The sequence below is a fragment of the Calypte anna genome, chromosome 6, assembly GCF_003957555.1.
Source record: "Calypte anna isolate BGI_N300 chromosome 6, bCalAnn1_v1.p, whole genome shotgun sequence".
Lineage (NCBI taxonomy): Eukaryota > Metazoa > Chordata > Aves > Apodiformes > Trochilidae > Calypte > Calypte anna.
In genome coordinates this window covers 341,767-356,121 of record NC_044252.1, presented here as the reverse complement: position 1 = coordinate 356,121, position 14,355 = coordinate 341,767, and the positions used below count along the sequence as shown (strand labels likewise).

At 49.3% G+C, this 14,355-nt stretch overlaps 1 protein-coding gene across 5 annotated transcripts in view; it reads right to left on the bottom strand.

Annotated features, from left to right (window-relative positions):
* Positions 1-14,355, bottom strand: part of PAX2 (paired box 2) — a 73,070-nt gene that overhangs the window by 44,050 nt on the left and 14,665 nt on the right. The gene's annotated exons all lie outside the window — the stretch shown is intronic.

The window sequence follows — 14,355 nt, the reverse complement described above, 5'->3', positions numbered from 1 at the left end:
TTCTGGATCTCTCAGCCCTGCGTTATATTAGCTGTAACTTCTCCTCAAAATTCTCTCCAGAAAGTGAAACCAATAACACATTCTCCCATCCCACCTTAGATCTTCCCTTAAAGATTAATTTTAAAGAACAAGTTGGCAAAACTTTGAAGGGTAAATACATGGTTAGTGGGTGGTGTGACGTGGATAGAGATAGGTAGGGGTGGTGAGGGGGCAGTACTAAAAAAGAACAACTGCTGAGAGTGAAACCTTCTCGGGAAAAGAGAGGTCTTGCAGAGCTTATCACCTCAGCATGTCAGGAAACTCTGATACACAGGTGATGGAGCCTGGGCATTAGCTGGAGTGGCAGAGAGGCACCTGGGATGTAACTGGAGACAGGGAATGTCAGGGTTCTGGCTGGGGATGGAGAATCAGATCCTCACCCCATGTAAGTCAGTAGTAGCAGGAACCCTCATCTGTAGGTGCTGAGAACCTGTCCTGAAGGTGTCTGAGGGTCTCAGGGACAGGTTCTGAGGTCATGCTGATCGACACTAACTGGGGACCTGATCTGAGAAGTCTGGGCTAGGACAAGTAATGTAACTTCTTTCTTCTTTTCTGTTTGTTTCTTCACTTTTCTCTTCTCTCACATTCCCCCTAAAGCCCCCTGAAGTGCCACTCTGGTTGTGTGAGTTTATTGATTTCCCTCAGCCCTGAGAAACAGAAAGAGGGGATGGGGTGCAGGCAAAGGGATGGAAATAGAAAGCTATAAATTATTTGTGACAGGAAAGCAATAGTGCCAGAGTGCTGAGCACAAGTCCCGTGTCACTATTAGATTCCTTTTAGCCTGATGACACTGTAAAAGAGGTTAAGTGTCTGATGGAATCGTACACCTTGGGGGCAGGGGCAGTCCAGGAGCAGAACAAGGCACAGAGAGCGGGTATATCAATTCTCCAGGCCAATAATATTCCCCTCATTGATTGGAACACAAAGTTCAAAAATCTCATTATAGCCAGGAAGACCTGGAACTTTTTAAAAATCAATAGAGTGATATAATGTATGTATACTTTGTATAAATGTATCTATCCATCCATCCATCTATCTATCCAAAATCTGCCTGAGAGTGTCTGAGGTAGCACACACGTGGCACCCTGTTACCCTCTGGTGTCATCTAGCAGAGAGAGGGGATGAGAAGGCTTTCCCTGCAGCCTGAGGTGACACATCATAGAATGTCCTCTGAGCTCTGAGGTGACATCAGATCCTTCCACTGGTACTGAGATATGACATCATGTTTGCCGTTTGTACTGGGAAGTGGCATCAGACAGCTCAGCATCTGCTGAGCCTAATGATGCTGAGATGGCCCATCAAGCTGTGCTGAGTCGTGCTGCACGCAACTTGGAAAGTTGCAAACAGCCATTTAGAGTAAAAACAGCCTGAGGAATGATGCCTGTCCATCACGCTTCAAATACCCTGCCAGGGGATGGAGAGGAAGTTTCCTTCCCTGTTCAGCTGGTGGTCTCTGGGCTGAGAATGCCACTTAGTGCCAGCTGTGGCTGTGTCCATCAGGAGCTGGGCTGGGACTCACCAGCTCCTTGCACCAAGTGCTGGCAACGATTTTCAGTCACTGCAGAGCAGGGACAGATCTAAGCTGGTGACCTGGAGGTGAAAGGCTCCATTCAAAACCATTCCCCTCCTGAAAACCAAACTGGTGTTCTGTCAAGAGAAAGCATCTGGCAGCAGTGAGTGAGCAGGAGCCCTTCCCAAACCCCTCTGGCTCTGCAGTGATCTGGGGCCAGAGCACTGCACGTCCCATCTGATGAGGTCTCGGGTAGAAGGGATTTCTCCTGTGGCCAGAAGCAGCAGCAGGTCATGAAGAGGCTCTCCCCAGCTCCTTTGCCCTACACTCACAACCAGACCCTGGTGCTGCAAGAAAAGAGGGGAAATTTCAGGAGCCCAAGGCTCAGTGCATGCAGGAACTGTCACCTTGGACTAATTCATCCCCACGCTAATTCCATCCCTCAGCGACTCCAGTAACAGCATTTGTGTCTAATTAGGGCCATGAACTGGTACCTACTGTAAATTCCCATTTTTCATTTTACAGTGGGAGGTTTTTGCACAAGTTGTCTACTTTTGTTTCGGAGAATATGCCCAGACTTAATACATAACCCTCTGGAGTTTCCTCAACAGGACATTTATAGATCTTTGATTGCAGTAAAGCAACTGAACTTCATTGCACAATCTGAATTTAATATGTGATATTATCTTAAGTAATGGTGTACAATGCCATTACAGTGCAGAGTCTCATACTGTGAATTATACATCCATTCCTGGAATTCATGAGTTACCATAGTTGGCTTGTACTAACTCTTTCTAGGGTTAATACTGCACACAGCTGAAACCAACTGCCTGTTTCCAAGTGCCTCTGACTTTCTTAAATATTCAGCATTAGATCATGAACTCCCAACGTTCGATTTCTGTTTGGTTATTTTCATCAGTTTTAAGGCAATTTATTTTGCTGATTCTGAATACAGATGGGCAGGGAAAAATAATCTCTCCTAGTATGACAGCTGTAAAGAATCCTAATCAAATTTAGTCAAGACTGTAGAAAGAAATATTAGAAGCTGAAAGTAGCTGGGCCATAGTCCTTTCTGAGAAGCAGAACTTTCTTCCACTTCTTGTAAATAAGGGAGTGAAAAATCACTTCTAAACCTGAAATTGTTTGCTAAAGGAATGGCAGACTGTAGGAAATGTCCCTTGCTTCTGACATTTCCATCCAAGCTCTCCCATAGCCTCTGTGGTTTCTTCTCTCTTAAGGAGCCTTTGGGCAGTATCTCAAATACCAAATCATAGCAGAGCTGCTGAGAGGGTGCAGAGGTAGGTCTGAATCACCTGGAGTCCAAATCCTACTGTGGTTTTGATCCTGTAAGAAGGGAGTGCAGTTGCACTGAGGGGAAGCGTGGTGTGTCCTGCTGCCCCGAGGAGACCCTGCCACAGTTCAGAGAGCTCTGCTGGCCTCACTCTGCTCAGATGCCTCTGTCATGGGTTATTTTTCAGAGCAAAAGGATACAGCCAGCAGAGCACCAAACTCCTTGTAATTGTTTTGGAGTATTCATATTTTAAATGCTCCATATTAGAAGCACATTACAAGCCCCCAGGGTGTGCATTACTGAGCAATTAAAGCGGCTCTTGGAAGGCTGGCGTGGTGAAGCTTCAGCCTCCTCTCTGCAGCCCGTCCAAGGGAGGCTGTGGTGGCCAAGCACACACACCCTGCTGGGCTCCACCGATTCATCAGGGTGGGCTCTGCCACCCTGGGGACAGGACAGCCTGGGGACCCTTCCTACGAGAGGGACTGTGAGCATCCTGCTGAGGCTGGCACCAAAAATGGGGAGAAGGTGGGATGGGCAGAGGCAGCTTTGGGGACAGCCCCCATGGAGCCAGCAATTACCCTGGAGCCACAATCCCAGCACTAACAGATTGGTGCTGGGCAGAGCAAGAGCTCTGGATGTGGCTTGGGTTCAGTGAGACAAGAATCTTATGGTTCTGTGCGAGATACAGCTGAATTCACAGCGGAGAAAAATAAAGGGTGGGGGGAAAAAAAAAATTGCACAAAGTTCAGAATGGAAAGCAAGCTTCATAGCATGGTGAGGAGAAACAACCAAGGGATTTGTGGGGGTGAAGGAAGGGAAATGGAAAGCCTGATAGCTGCAGCCTAATCCGACTTAGAGAAAGGGCTTCACTTCCTTGCTCCGTCACAGACCTCTCATCAAGACTTTGGACAAATGGCATCTCTCTCTGTGCTCTGTTTCCTGCCTGAAGTGTGAAGATAGGAGCATTGTGGTGCCACCTGGGGCACCGGGAGGACAGCTGGAAGGAGGAGTGAAGGGCTCAGGCTCTCGGAACAGGGGCCAAGTCAGTGCTTCAGCGAGCTGTAGCAGAGGGTTGGCATCATTCCCCTGCTTGAAGCAGAAGTGCCACGGACCCTGCTGACAGTGCCTGGACAGGGAGGCAGGCAAAGGCAACAGGGCCTGCAGCTCAGCTGCCCTGCCTTTGCTGGTCACATTTGGATTTGTAGCAGATGTAATTGGAAAGATCAGAGCTGCACTTGCCCCCACAAACCACGACATAATTCCCCCCCCCGGCACCAAACTGGGGGACAGTAGCTTCTTCTACTGCTCTCAGAATCCACCAGCACCACTTGCAGCCCTCAGAACAACAGCTGACATTGGCAGGAGCAGCAGACTCAGCTCTCTGGCTCGCTGGCCCCAGGCTCTGGTGCTCCCTGCCAAGGCAGCAGAATGCCTTCAAACCCTGCCATCTTCGGGGGCCACCACCAATATTCACACAGTCAAGCTCTCTTCTGTCATGGAAATTACATTTCTTTCTCCCTTCCCTTTTGGAGAGGGAGGAAAGGGTGATCATGTACTGTGTTAGTATGTAAGCACAAGTATGGCAGATTAATTAGATTGTGTAGATGGATACACTGATAGTCCTAGAAGGTGCCTGAAGAGGGATTATCTGTTTTCCTGAAGCATCCACACAGATGAGATGTTGAAGTGGAGATACCTGAGATATCTCAAAACACAATCCCAGCCCTTCCTTAGAAGGTTTGACTCCTTATCTGCTGCTCATCCCTGTAGGGCCATCAGCTGGAGCTAGGCTGTCACCATGCCCAAAGACTTTGTCCCAGCTTAGCCTGCTCACTCCAAGCACCAGAGAAAGCCCAGTCCTGCCCTGTTCCCTCACTCTGTTTCTTGGCCACACTCTGGGGAGAGGCAGAATCCACAGCAGCAGTTCTGCCTTCTGAAAGGCTTTGAGAAGAGCTAGGATTTTTTGTTGTTGTTTTAAATCAGTGACCCATGGTGACACCATATGCTTTTATTTCATTTAATTTGAGCCAGGCATTAATGTTCAGCTTCCAGCAGATCTCTGCTCATCCCAGTTCTCCTGTGCTATATGGTACAAGTCCAGCCCTAAGGAAGAGGGGCAGAAGGAAAGGAAGGGGAAGGTGCCTGCCTCCTGGGAGGGGGAGATTTGGGGCTCCTGCTGAGCAGGAACACGGACGGCTTCATGCCACTGGTCCTGCCAGCAGCCAGCCCTATGGGTACAGCCTTGTCTAGCCTGACCTCCCCAAATACATTGCTGCATTAGGCTTTAAGAGACATTTTCCCACTGTTCCTCCACGTGGGTTTGTGTTGGGGTGTGAAGCCCCCCCAGGAGAGAGAAGGTGCTCTTGGGGAGCTGCTGGCTGCTGCAGAGCTGAGGCTGCAGAGCCATCAGGACACGGGCTGGCTGGCTCAGAGCTGGCTGGAGTCTACCTACACGAGCTGCAGTCAAGCACTGACTGCAGCATAGAAATGTCCTCAGGCAGGTGTTCCTACTTTTATTACACTCAGTTCACGTTTGGAAGGCTTTCTTTGCAGTTGAGAAAGCCAGAAATTCATTAAAATCCAAACATCCAGAAGATATTGTGCAGTCTGCAAAATATCGGAGGCAAACTTGATCCTGACTGTTTGACATCCTGGGTTTAAGGTGAATGAAGGAAATCCTAAGGGACAAAAAGGGCTCTGCTGGTCTTGGACATAGAAACAGAGGCATGGGAGGAACCACCCAGGTCATCAAGCACAAATTCTGATATCAGAGGTAACCACCACGTTCAACGCAGAGTGCTCTCAGGAGCATCCATCCCTGCAGCTACACACATACCACTCCCCCCCCAAATAAATTCACAATCTCTGCAACAAAAGACCAAAAGCCTCAAAAGCAGGCAGCCTCAGGCAGGGAGCAGGAGAGCAGCCCTGCTGGTGGGGAGCTCCCCTGAACCAGCTGCAGATTCCTGCCGTGAAGGTGCCCAGAAATTTCCGAGCTCTTAGGAGCACGGCGTCTTCCACAGCTCTTAGGAGCACGGCATTTCCCAAGAGCAGACCTCACCTGCCATGGCTGCAGTTCAAAGCAACATCTTCTGTTCCCTAGGGAGTGGCCAGCTCGGGTCCTGCTCTCAGCCTGGCTGCAGCAGGATGGAGCTGGCAGAGGCCAGAGCCCCAGGAGCTGCCAGCACACTGGGGGCTGCCACGACAGAGGCTCTGCCAGCAGGTGACTTAAGGAGACCCAGAGAAACACATGGGCTTGCCAAGGTTAAATATCTTAATCTGGAGCACGGGAAGTTTTAATTGAAAGCTTTGCTTTGAGCCCGTTTCCAGTTATTAAAATTCAGGAGCCTGTGCTGAATTCCTCGTGGACATTCATTTTGATTAACAGAAGACACGTGTGTGCTAGGGAAGGAGTCTTGAACGGGGAGGAATCAGATAAATGTAGATAACATTCTCAACTCTCTTGCAAGTTACTGTGTGATGCCATGCCTGGCATTTTGTGTAAAGCCTCAGATACTGAAGATAAGACATTATTTCTGCTTTTACTTAATACCGAGGTATTTCTGGCTTTCCTGGCTGCACAGACAGGGTGGAAGTGGGACTGACTGCCTCCCACTGGGACAAAACTGGAGGCAAAAGAAGAAAAAAACCCAAATACATGCTTAAGTACAGCCTTGTGAAGTTTGTGCGTGTCTCTCAGGTTTGGGGGGCATTGGCTGAGGAGTTTTTACCTTTGGGGCATGGCAGCAGTGTGTGTCAGCTGTGTGCTACCTGTGTCCTCTGCAGTGTCTGTTCCTGTGTGTTGTCCAGGGAAATGATCCCCTGGATGGGGGATCAGTCTTTCCCTTCCTGTCCTAGTCCTGACTGCTCCTGGTATTACTTATTCCTTGCTGTATCCTGCTCTCATGTTTGAGGATGTTTGAATGTGCCCCACAAGGTGCACGCTGGTTTGGCTTTACCTATAGGTCTACACTGATACCTGTGGCTAGATGGAGTCAGACATTTGGGTCAGATTTTCTAAATTCAGAATTAATAAGCCTTTATTCAGCCATTACAGGTTTTAACAGTTTAACAGGCAAATGGGCTGCCCAGCTCCATGGCTTGTACCCATCCCCAGCTGGCTGCATGGGTGCAGCACCAAGCAGTTACTACAAATATCAAGCCCGTCATTTCTACCCTTTTCTGCTACAGTCCTGGTGGCTAGGAGAGATTTTTAGGGCCCCTAATCCTGGCCCATGTCTGAATCCAGTCTCTGCCCATAGGAGTTATCAGTCCAAGGGCTTACCTACGAGTGGCTGTGCAAAAGAACTAATTTGAATTAACTGAATGTGTGAAATTATTGTGGTCTACTTAAACGATGTGACACCTCTGACTCCCTTCTTTAGAATTAAGGCAGCTTTAATTTAGTTTAGCTTCATTCACTTTGGAAATGAAGTAAACTAAATTCAATTTAGGACACTCAGATTTTGAATGAGTATCTGAACAATCTTCTAATGCTTTTAACCGATGCACTCGCAAAGTTAATTCAGATTAATTTTCTCCTCTTGCCCTGTGTAAACAAGCCCATTGCCTGTTCCCTGTCAATGAAACCATCTCATCTGGGTCAGGCTCCTTCAGCAGCCCCCCTGACAAACAGCATCCCAGGAGCAGCAGTTCAAAGGATGCTCCCCCAGACACACACACGTTTTCCCTCATCCCTGCATCCCTGTGCAGGCAGCTTTCCTCCCCAGGAGCTTTGGGGATCTCCATTTTTCCAGAGCTGAGCACACTTATCCAGGCACAACCTGGGGTAAACACAGAGGAGGAGCAATTGTTTAGCACTGTGTGAAGACCCAAGGTATAAATATTTAACTGGTCGTATTTTACTGCTTGGGCTTTTGCAGTGCAAGGCTGTGCTGCAAATCACAGGAGATGCTTTCTGAAAATCACAGTATTCCAGACAATGTTAGTAATTGTATCCAGATCTATTATTTCAAAAGATGCCCCCCTTAATCTGAATTAAGTATCGTTCACCTAATGAATCGGAATACCTGCAGCTGTAAATTACCACGTATTCCATTTTTTAATCTGACTGAAATTGGACAAAATCAGCTGCAGTCAGGACTCATAGGAAGAGGAGTACAGAGGAACGTGGGTGATGGCATTTAAAAAACTACCCTGCTTGTACATGTTTTCTTGAACATGCTGAAGTCTAAGAAGACAGGAGCTTGGATAAGGTGGCATAAATCATGAACAAAATAATCTTAGAAATAACACATATGCATATTCCTCATGCAGAAATATTAATCTTATTAAAACATGATTATGGAAATTTCAAACTTTTCATTACTTTGCTTAATTTTAAAGCCATGCTGTGTAGTTGGCCAGAAGACGTCTTAGGAGGAAAATTAATCAAACATTATTTTTCATCACAATGCAAAAAGGCCCTTGAGAAATGGCCTGCTGCAGAACCTCAGTTCAGAGGAATCACCTGCCCTAAATCTTTGCTAAAAAGTCAACTAGACAAAAAAAAAAAAAAATCAAAGAAAGGCCATTGGAGTATCCCAAGCCATCACGTGCTGTTTGATGAGATGGTTTGGTACCTGGGCATCCAGCTGGGTAGCTCCAGAGATCCCAGTGTGGGAGCAGGATGTGGATACACAGCTGGAATGCCCAGTGCCAGGGGCTCTGCCTGGATCAGCCAGGACCCTGGATCCTGGGATGCTGTGTCCCTGCCTTGCAGTAATCCCCATCCCTGCACACAGCTGCCTCCCTCTCTGGGTGCTTGGGTGCCCATCTGTGCTGGCTGTGTCTGGCTATTTGCAGTTTTGTTGAAGAGTTCATCTCCCCCATGTCCACACAGAGCAGGGGGAGGTGGAAGGGAAGGAGTTATTAAATGCCAAGCGGATATGCAATAAATCCTATTGATTTTACAAACTCCAACTTGTCTTCAATCTCTTTCCACTCTTTATCCTGGGGGCATTGCAACAAAACCCTATTTTAAATACCTTTTCCTTCCCTTCCCCCCTTTCCCCTCCTCCCACTCCCCAAAAAAGTGTCAATATTTTATTTGGATTTTTAACTTCGCTCCATAACAGTTGTTTGACCTCCTGACTCATGTGAGTCACATAAATTCTGGGACTTTATTCAGGAGCCATGTTCCTGCTATTGAATAAGCAATTTGGGAGGGTGAATTAATGACTTGTGCTGTTGCTGGAAAGTCCCTGAAGAAATATTAAAATTGCTTGCAGACTGAATCAATACTCACTGAACACCCAGCATGAGGACCTGGGCTTTTTAATGGCTAGGAGCAGCAGCACGGGGTGGAGAGGAAGGGGAATTCCTGTGGACAGAAGGCACACACAGCTGTGCAGCCAGTCCTCCCCTGCCTTGCTGGCAGATAAATCCCTGGGACTTGGTGCTGTGGCTCTGGGTGCTGAGCAGCCCTGGCAGCAGCTCACAGCCCTCCTGTGTTGCCTCCCTGACACTCAGGGGCTTTGCTGCCTGCTGCTCAGCCTTTTGCTTGTGTCAGGACTGTCTGCATGATGCCTTTGGTCCCTGAACAAAGGTGTCACTGCCTACGGGTGCCACTCTGCATGGTACTGAGTGCCCTGGGGCTCCACCAGCCTCTTCTTCTTGAGCCTTTTAGTGGTTTTTTACTCAGTTTTTTCACAACAGCCAGATTTTGCCCCCGCCCTAAGTGTTGCTCTGAGCCCCCCTGGCAAGGGTGGGTTTTGTTGCCGGAGTTTCCAAGCCCCCTGTGAGGAGGTTTGGCCACCAAGGTGGTGGTGAAAGGCTGTTTTGTGTCTGGTTGTAGGGCAGCTGTGGTTGTGCATGAACCCCGGGCGGGTGTGCTTTGTATGACCGCATGGCTGTCTCATTGATTCCATCAGTATTATTTTGTAATCGTGTGTCTCTGTGATTGAGTTAGTGTGAATTTCAGGGCTCCTGTGTATTGAATAATGATGTCAGGGATGGGGTTGTTTGACTGGGTAATGGCCTCTTTTCAGTCTTGTAAGTGAATGTGTCCTTCTCCTGTTTCCCTGTCTCGGCTGGGGCAGGATCATTTACACTGGGTGATTCCTTAAGATGCTCACACGTGCTAAAAAAAAAAAATCTCCCTTTGGCTCCTGAGCAAACCCTGCCAGGGGATGTGCTGAGGGAACACAAGGACCTGTCTGTGGCTGCTTGTGAGGGACCACAGGGATGTGTCAGCACACTGCTGGGGCTGTCTGGATGTGCTCACACATGTGTGCACCTCCAGTGCACCCGGGGGGGTTGCTCAGGCTTGTCAGTTTTGGTTTTAGGGGTGTACCCATAAAGCCATGAATTTCTGCGAGGCTGGGGTGTGTGGTTTGGGGTAGATTGGAGTGGAGCTGTGGAGGGATCTGTAGATGCCTATAGTGAAGGGCAGGCTCACCTTTGCAGGGGTCTGATAGGATCATAGGATGGTTTGGGTTGGAAGGGACCTCTAAGGGTCATCTAGTCCCACCCCCTGCAGTAAGCTGGGTGTCAGGTCCTCTTGTGTGACTGTATTCACCCACAGAAGGGCACCCGTGTCAGCTAGCAGATGCCTCTGATCTCTGCCTGATGCTGTTCCCCTGCCCTCACATACGTAGGGAAGAATGGGATTCTGTGTCAGCAGAGTTTAGCAGTGAATAATGTGAATAAGTGAATATGTGTTAAAGAAATGTTTAAAGTGCAGTGAATCTCTGTGTGTCTGCAGTGGCTTCTGGCTCGTGCGGATGCTGTGCACTGGTGCCCTGGGAGCGTGGCCATGGCTGCTCCCCTGGAAATGCACGGGAGAGCTCAGTTATTTTTCAGCTGATGATTATGTGTTGTTGCTGCCTGGATTGATCTGCTCTGTGCAGGAAACGTGTCTGGCAATGGGCACACTGCCCTGTGCCTCTGCAGCCACCAGGATGTGGCCCAGCAGCAGGCACATGAAAAAGGCTATGAAAGTCTATAAAAAAAGGCTGTGAAAGATGCAGAAAACTTGCAGGGAAAAACTCCCCAGCACACCCTCTCACCAGGTGACAGACACCCCAGGTCACAGACCTGCTGGGGTGGGATTTAGTGAGTTTAACATCTATTTGCCAGCCAGGTGGCTACCAGGTGGCTCCTTACCTCTCCCTGCTTGTGCTCAAGCCTTGTTCCTTCCCTCGCCTCCTTGCTGCTGCTCTCCCACCTTTTTGCCCTTCCTCCTTTGCATTCCTGCCTGCATTTGACCTTGAGCAAACGAGACCCCCCAGCTCCCACCCCTCACACTGGGGCAGCAGCATCGGGGGGACAGGGGGAGGGGAAAAATGAGTAAGGGAGAGTGGGGGAGAGAGAGACCTGTTTGAAAATAATTGGAGGCTGTTAAACAGAGGAGCCCAGCATATCACTCTAGTAATGGAAATAAATTCCATTGTATTTGCATTTTAATTTTCCACATAAACAAAGGCCCGGAGTGTGCTGGCTTTGCCAGAATCACCGGCCAGAATTTAATTAGAAATGAAAAGTTTATAGGGTCCTCTTTAATGCGATTAATGCACAGTTAACATTTATCACATACATATGCTGGAATCGCCTTTTTTAAGCAACCACCGGCCATGAAATGAATTTCTTTTCAACTTTTTTAGCCTGTGTGAGGAAGGCTGTCTCTAGTGAGGCGGTCCAGTGAGCACACTCCTGACAGCTTGGTAAACTGCAGCCCACAGAGGCTTAGTAGCCCCCATCCTCACTGAGGAAAGTTCAAGGTGGCTTAGAGGGAAGCATGGTCTGGTGGTTAAAGCCTGAGGTTGGGAGTCAGGGGATCTGGGTTGTATTCCCAACTCTGCCACATGCTCGCTGCATGACTGACTTGCTCTCAGCATCTGTTCTCTGGGTGTTAAAAATAAAAGAGAAATCAGCTGGAAGAAGATATCTTGGACCCGGACCCCTCTGTGTCTCAGGCTCTCCAGAAACTTACCCAACCCTGTTGTATGGGATCTGGGCTGGATCCTGCTCCGGGCTGACCTCCCAGCTCCTCTCCCCGTGTCCCAGCATCCCTACTCTGGCCGTGGGGACAGGGCAGCTCCTTCAGTGTGCCCGGGCTCCCAGGGGGACTCCTCCAGGCTGCCCCAGCTGCCTGCAGCATTCATGTGGACCTCACATTCCTGGTGTGAGACACACATCCCGCTGCCCAGGGGCAGGAGGCAGGAGTGGAGCAAAGTCTGGGAGCCCTGGTGGCTTCTGCAGCTCCGTGGTTCTTAAGGGGATCCTATCAGGCTGGTTTGGTCCAAACAATTTTTGAGACTGGCTTGTGAGATACTGGGGCTGCCCAGCCCCAACCTCAAATCCTAACCCCCCCCAGGAGCAGCCCCCATCCCTCCCCGTGGCAGGGGAAGTTGCACCTCCCCTGCCCTGAGGAGGCTGCACTTATAAAAATCTTCCATCTCGCCTGCACGGGGACACCAGGAAAAGCAACTCTAAATCTTGACAAATTATCAGTGTAACCCTTCCCTCGCAGAGCACGATGCTGAGATAAAAGGCCAAAGGTGAACACCTCCCCTGTGAGCCCCTGCCCCTGCCAGAGCCAGGAGGGCATCAGGCTTGTCACCTCCCTGCCTCCTCCCCATCCCAGAGGGGACCATATTGCTGCCTGTCCCCATTGTCTCCTCCTGATGCCCCCTCCCCTGCTGTGGCTGTGTGACAGCCGGGGGCTGCAGCCCCCCTGCCTCCCTTGCTTTTCCTTTCCAGGCTTGCAGACAAGCAGAGCAAATAAACCAAGCCCATGGACACCGAGTGTTAGCGTGTTAGGGACACAGCAGGGGAAGGAGGAACATGAAACCTCTATTGATCCCTTGAGGAATGATGTCCCTTCCTTATCTTATCAGATTCTCTTCACTCTTCAATTATAGTCTGTTGAAATTGGCCTCTTAACCCAAACAAGATAACCTGGGTAATGAGGAGAAGAGTGTGCGGGGAAGGTTGGGGAGAGGAGTGGAGGGCAGAGTCCAGTGCATTAAACTCTGCCTGCCATTAGAAATATCTCCTTTAGCACAGCCCCCTCTGCCCCCAGCATCCCCAGGTGCCCCCTCCTGCCACTGAATGGCAGGTGAACCAGCACACATCCCTCTGACAAATGGCCCCTGGGATGTGCTGGGTACCCCCAGCAGACACACATCCCCCCCAAGCCAGGCAGGCTTCCTAGGACAGGGATCCCCAGCTCCTGCTCATCCCTGTGGCTCCCAGCATGGGACTGCAGGGTGACAAGGCTGTTTCCATGGACAAAGCTATTCCTGGTTCTGACACAGACCCATTTGCTACAAGTCTCTGCTCCCAGCTGGAGATGTTGCCCTAGTGCTATGCCCACACTCCTCCTCCTACACGTGTTGTGGGGTCTCAGGCATGTCTCACCCAAATATCCATTACCCTAAAGCTTGTCTGGTGGAACAATGGAGCCTCAACAGCCTGGCTGCACAAGTGCACCTGGGTTTCCATGCTCAAATTGCTTGGCTGTGCACTGGATGAATCAGGAGCACATTCAGATTGTGCAGAAGGTGCTTTCATTTTGGAGAGGTGGTGCCCTGAGCAGTGGAAAGGCTCTGTTGACACGGCCAGCACCCTCCTCTTGCACTCCTCTATGGACTGGATTCCCAGGATCACTTCATCCTCTGCCTTTCACTGTGCCAGGGACATTTCCTCACATACACCTGGAATGGGCCACACTCCCTTCCAGTTCATGTCTGCCTGTGCCAGCAGCTCTGCCAGTTCTGCTCCCTGGGCACCAACACCCATGGTGGGGTCACCCACAGGCACGTGGCTTTCTGAAACTCTCTGAAGGCCCCAAAAAAATCACCTGGTGCACAAAATGGGGTCAGAATTGTGGCAGCCACCTTTTCACAAACTGGCAGAGGCTGTCCCACACCTGAGCACTCCTGTGCATTTCCTTCCTGATCTCCAGCTCGTGCACCTCACACCTTTCAAAACTCTAAACTTGCTGTTTATCCCACAGGGACAGGGAATTTGTGACATTTTTAAATATACTTCCCCTATGCACTCGATATGCAAACACCACCTCCTTCTCTTCAGAGATATTATTCCTCCCTTTTCTCCTCTACATCTCCTCCCTTCCCTATTGATTTTGTAAATGAGTGAATATGTATTTTTGTAGATGCATCATTTATGTATAAATATATCATTTTCAGGCTCAAAAGTCTGAATTTAAACCACCAAGACAGGGCCTAAATGTAGGCAAACATTAATAGCATAGCTACCTTGTGCTGCAGGCTTTTTTTGTAAAGACAGATGACAAAAAAATTGTTCTTAAAAGAATTTTTTAGAGAAACGTGAGTAAAGGCAATAGACCCTTTCAGAAGTGCCCAAACCTTTGTGCCTGGATTCTCTCTCACAATTTTCATGTCAGAGCTTGAAAATGGGTGGTGGGGCAATGAAGTTGCCCTCAGATTTCATCCCAGCTTGAGGAAAATGAGGACTGGTCCTGGGAGCCAAGGGTACAGAGGATGAACCCTCTCTGACCAGAGGATGGGCAGTGTTAGGGCTGCCAGAA